Source organism: Hippocampus comes, unplaced genomic scaffold (genome assembly GCF_001891065.2).
Source record: "Hippocampus comes isolate QL1 unplaced genomic scaffold, H_comes_QL1_v1.1 scaffold322, whole genome shotgun sequence".
NCBI classification, from domain to species: Eukaryota; Metazoa; Chordata; class Actinopteri; order Syngnathiformes; family Syngnathidae; genus Hippocampus; species Hippocampus comes.
The window spans coordinates 253,039-259,042 of record NW_017805137.1 but is presented as its reverse complement, the minus strand read 5'-3'; positions in this window follow the sequence as shown (position 1 = coordinate 259,042).

Below are 6,004 nucleotides of genomic sequence, written 5' to 3'. Positions count from 1 at the left end.
ACATCCAATACAAAATCTGTATCAGAAAAGTAATCAATTTTATCGCATTGCGAAAAGTGATCCACCCCCCTGTCTGCACTTTGAACTGGTCACCCGTCAATCACAGGGCACATATAGAGAAGGATAAAAAAAGAAATTAAAAACATCACATTCGCTGAGTGGGAACTGAACCCCCGCTGCTTGCAAACAAGTCAGACAAGTGAACCATTCACATCAGTAATTGAATGAAATTAAAACAACAAAAAAACTAATGTCATAGAAAATAAGTTTGACTTTCTTTTTTTTTTTTAATGCAAGTGTCCCATTACGTATGCAATTAAAATCTCCAACCTGTTGGGGGCAGTCATAAGCACAGAGGATTTCGTGCCTCTCAGGCAGTGAGAGACAAAAGGGAATTTCTCAACCTCCACATCACTTGTGTGACTTTACACGCAGGATTTCCTTTTGAATTGACATGCCGGTCTCACGGTCTGACTGCTTTTGTTCGTAACAGACATTGTGTGGACTGTGTCTTGGCATGTCATTGCTTCTGTAATTACACTTTGCAGTGTCGATCATGATCATTGTCATTTAATTTAATTTAATTTAATTTTTTTTACGTTTGAAAGACCAGTTACAGTTTAATTCTCTCTTCCGCTTCCTCTTCTCAACTCAAAGTCCGATCGATCAAAGGCAGCCAATCCTCACGCTGTGTCCCCGGGGTTTTTATCGAGGAAGCGATGACCTCTGACCCCCAAGTGACTGCAGGTCCTGAGACAGGAAAAGGTCAGCGGGTCACAACAGAGGCTCATTCACACCTCACACCGCTGCACCTCGGGAGGGAGGCGCTCTCCCGCCTGCGAGCCTCCGGTAGCCAAACAGCCCTCACACAAGAAAGCAGACAAGAGCGACGATATCAAAGCAGGTATCGTGTTTGTCTGGAGTCTAGACGGTGAAGTATGCGCCTCGGAGAACGCGGCCTTCCTTGTTATCTAACGGGGCTAATGGGCTTTGTGAACACTGTATTCCCAAAACATGCGGTGTGTATCAAACTACTCCCCTCGCCCCCTAAAAAACCTTTGGGGCACAAACTCCTGTGAGCGAATTGTGCTTGCATATTTTCAAATGCTTCAAATCCTATTGCTACATTTGCTACAATGCCCAACCTCATAGTTGGACAGTAGAAGTCGTCGTAATAGTATTTGCATGTTCTGATGCGGGGTTTTCCACAACTCAAATCTGCCATCATGTGCCTGATGTATTGTTTGGCACAATTTCCTGTCTCCATTGTGTAGCGTTTGAAGAGACATTTCAGGATCTTTCACATGATAACAAAACCGGCATCGCGAGAAAGGTATCGGTTTAAAATAATAATCAGACTTTGTCATCAGTCCGGGGACTGCTTGCCTTTGTGTAGGACAGTATCAAAGCGAGACAGCGGCAGATATTACCAGAGCGAAGCTTTGATCCGTTGTCCTGTTGTCTACCGAGCTCGGCGGCAGACCTTTCATCTGGTCCAGGAGCTGGTATTCAATGTGGCTTGAGTAATAACATGATGACCAATAATAGCCCCCTGAGAGAATTGGAGCGATGGCAGGGAAAGCCCTCACACGACAGAGGCATGTCCGTTCTAGGTGAGGCTTTCAAACTTGCCTGACCTCTTCAATATTTACTCTCACTTGAGCGCTATCGGTGGAATTTATTGATAATCTTTGGTTGAATTACTCCTCTAATGTAGCTAAAACCGGTCACCAAAAATATTGTGACTCTTGTAAGTTCACCTTGAAAGTCAGTCATTAGCTCTTATTATTATTTATCGATATTTTTTTGAATAGACACAAAGCAAAGAGAAAAAAAAAAAGGTATGCGTGTGTTGCCATCGGGGTTGTCAGCAGAGAACACGAAGAAGTAATAAGAGCAGCAAGCCGCCGCCGACACTGTCGTTGGGTGTATCGCCTCTTGATTTGGACGCACACGTTGCACGCTGCTGGATAACTCGCCGTCCACGGCTGCGCTCGCGTGACATACTTATTTACTGCAGCGCTCGGAAAGAAAAAGTGATTTCCTTTCCTTGACCACACGCCGCAAGAAATGTGGGTAAATATATCTCATAGGAGCTCCTACCCTAGAGTCTGGTGGCCCCAGAGTCTTAATGGGGTCGATGCTGGAAGCCACTACCCCCCCCCACCCCCCCTCACCCTACAATCAACAGGCTGAGGCCCAGGGCCCAAATTATAATCAGCTTCAGTTTACACTCGTGTTTGTTGTGGGCCGATTAGGCTGTCCTAAGTCAGACAATGCGGTTGTACTTTCCTGTAGCAAACTGCATCCTGCGCCTGAGCGCTGCCAAGAAAAGCCTCAAATAACATCGGAGCGAGGAGGAGAAGATGTGGCTTCTGCGGGTCTTGCCGAGGAGCAGGCCTCGACCTGGCAGCGTGTTTGTCAGCGCAGACGAGCAGATAGGGCCTCATTTCCTCGGAAACCACCTCCACACACATGCACTTTTCTTGCAGCCTTATTTTCTCTTTTTTTGTTGTTGTTGTTTTTGCTCCTTCTACCCAATGACTCTTTCTGTAACATTAATTTGGAGATTTTAAGGAAAAAGGGAGCGGGGGGGTGGAAAGACAGGAAGGAGAACCATCCATTATCTCCATGCGACTTGGCACCGACTCAAATCTGCCGATTGCATCTGACGTGACGCACACGAGAGCACAATATTTACCAAAACATTTGTGCTTTTCACATTCTTCCTTTCCTGTCTTCGTCAAACGCTCCAACTGTACACCACGGTCACCCACTCTCGTGCATTCCGAGCGCTTCTTCGTATTTGCCAGAATCGCAAGCCTGTATGTACACTAACAGACAAAATACTTTATCAGTTTATGCCCACAGCCCGATGTCTGTGACGCAAAAGATGAAAACTGAACAAAAGATGTCTCATCAAGGCACAAAGCTTGATCGCATGCTTGGGGTATCTCGAGCATGCCTTGTGCAGGCATCTGACACGATATAGCCTGGCTGCATTTCTTCCCAGAAACACAAACAGGATGTTGCTTGACTGCTGACAGGATTAAAATGTGCCGTTGCACCATACACTTGGCGGACAACTTAATCAACCAGTTAGGTCACGGGAGCATCATCGGACATGAGGCGTTTGATTGTGAATTCACTTGAATGTCTGAAGGACCAGAATGACGCCAACAACAGATCCAGTGAATGCTGGAAGGGGCCACAATTTTTCATCAGTGCTACCGGGGGTGCACATGGGCCCACGCGATGCTTAACCAGATGCATGACAACAGTGCGATTTGAAATATGGACAAAATGTGCTCTTAATATCATATGCTTTTCAGTGCACGTGCAACAGCTTGGGTATGCATTGAAGAATGGGATTTTGGTGCAAGTGCTGTGATGTGGAATAGACCTACATTGCAACACAGTTTCTTATTTATCAGCAGGGGACAAAATGGCGTGCTCCTGGTGTGGACATTTGCCACGTTCACTGGGACTTTGCCACCGTTGACCGCAAACACACATGGAGACCATTTGGGGCCTTGTTTTCTCATTTCTATGTATACACGCACCCACGGTGTAAAACTTCAGATTCTGCGCCGGCAGAAAAAAACAAGTGAGGTGACCCTCACTTGTTCCCCAGACCGTAAACAAGCCGTGCCACTGGAATTGCGACAAGGTAGTTTTACAAACTTCAACATTTCTGACATGGATATCCAAACGCCCTGGTTGGAAACGATTGCCTCCAAAGAACTGCATGCGCCCCAAAAAGTCTGTCGATACAATAACAAGCAGTGAAACTGGATATAGTGCTCTGGGGCCGCGGGTGCTTTATTGATTTGATTTATGAACTTCAAGTCGTGTCGTTTTTTTTTTTTTCTTGTCTGTTTTGTTGGACAAAGTGTTCCTGTGAAAAAGAAGAAGAATGGAGCTCTCTCTGCAGGCGGCTTTTTGAATGAATTAGATTAAATGTCCGTGTCTCGGTTGTCCAGTTCCCATGCTCCATTCATAAAGATTACTCCGCAGACGGCTTACATCATTGGTTTTATTCATGAAGATGCGTGACCCTACAGCTTGGTGTTTGTGTCTTTTTCTTCAGCGCATGCCTATTACATTTACTTTGGAGAGGGGTTAAAATTCTCACATGAGTTTGAATTACAGTACGAGCTCAGATGACGTGCTTTTTCTCAAGGTTACCTCTCTAACACACATTAGATTTTAAAGTGATGCATTGAGACAATCTCCCAACAAAGGAGTTCCTTCAACAAATCCCATTTTCTTCTTGTCTGTAAAAAAACAAAACAAAACAGATCATACAGGTTTTTTCAATTGGAACCAGAATATGCTATTTTCCTCGCTGGTCACTCAACCCATCTATCCCTCTGCGGGGACAAAGTCTGACAGGAAAGGAAATAAATTGCAGAGTAGCGGTCAAAAAAAATGAATAATCTTTATCAGGGCTGCTGCTTTATTGTTCCACATGGCGCCAACTCACTTACTTGTCTTTCCATGCTCACATGCTGTGTCAGCGCTGACTAGACTGAGTCATGCAGAGCACTCACAGCAATACATACGCCGTGCACCCAGTATGGTTAGAAAGTTTTGGATTCTACTCCATAGTCACCTTGTTAAAATGATGCCCTCAGTCATACATATATATATATTTTTTTTTTTTCAGAACACACAACAAAAAAAAAACCTGAATGAAATACAGAATATTAACAATTTCCTTTCAGAGGTAGAATTGCGCACTGTGTTAAAATGAGGATGGAGGCAAATTTAGCAGAGGGGGGCTAGCATCATAAGAGACTTGGGCCAAAAACAACTTTTGTGAATTCGCCAGCACAAATCTTAAAAATACTTCTTGTTACCGTTTATGACTCTGGGAGACACCGTCTAAAAATCTTCACACAGAATGTTTCAATGTGGTTGATGCTTGACTGGGGGATTATGCAAGAACTAAATTGTTGAATAAACAAGCAGAGCCCGAAAACCCTGGATCACTTTTTTAAAATTGGCCCATTTCCTGTGATGGCTCATGAAAATATTCCCCGCCATGAACATCTTCACTTGAGCAACATTACATTCTGCATTCCTGTCAAGTGAAGTTTTTGGCTCCTTGTTTTGCGCCTGGTAAGACGCCATCTGCTTTAGTCTTGTTGAAGGCCAAATATTCCTCTCTTTTGCGCCATCGAAAAACATTTGGAGACCATTTTCATTTGAATTGTGGAGTGGTAATCAGCTGACTTCTGCCATAGCGCAAATTTTACATTCCGCTTTGTTGTACTTCCAAAGGCACGGCACGTTCCTGAGCGCGTCGTCTGAAAACATGTCCGGTCAACGGAAGCAAATCTGGTGACAGAATTATGGCAGAGTTCGAGGCCAACAGATGATCGCAAGCGGCTTTGGGGCGCGGCACATCCTGAACTGGAGAAGGGGCTTACTGAATATTTTTAAGAGATGAAGTAGGAATATTTTATGTCTTATGAAATCATTTTTTCTTCATACTGTGTACATGTAATTGACATGTCCCGCTGTATTACATGTTCAATGTTTTTACATCTATGAATGTTCATACTGTATCGTACGTCAGAGTCGGCGGCCATTTTGTTGGAAATGGTTACAACGAACTACTGGTTCGAGGTACGTTGGAATGAGGTTCGACTGCGCGTGGAATTAGGCAACACAAGCCAAAGTCTGTCCTGGGTGAGGAACACACATCAAGCAATTTTGTTTAATGCTCAATGGAAACGCGGACAACGTCCCCCCCAAAAAGCTGAAGCTCAGGTCAAATGAGTGACACACAAGCCTAAAATTGTTCCTACTGACGTCCGCGTGACTGAGTGGTGGTCAGCGTGGACGACCACAAGCATCCCCAATACTGTGTCACCAGGCAGAGCACTGAGCCGCCCTCCCCATGGACAAATGGGGAGTGAACGAGCAAGAAAATCAAACAGAGAGAGAGAGAGAGAGCAAAAAAGGAGCAAGATGGAGTGCAGCGTTCCAACCAACC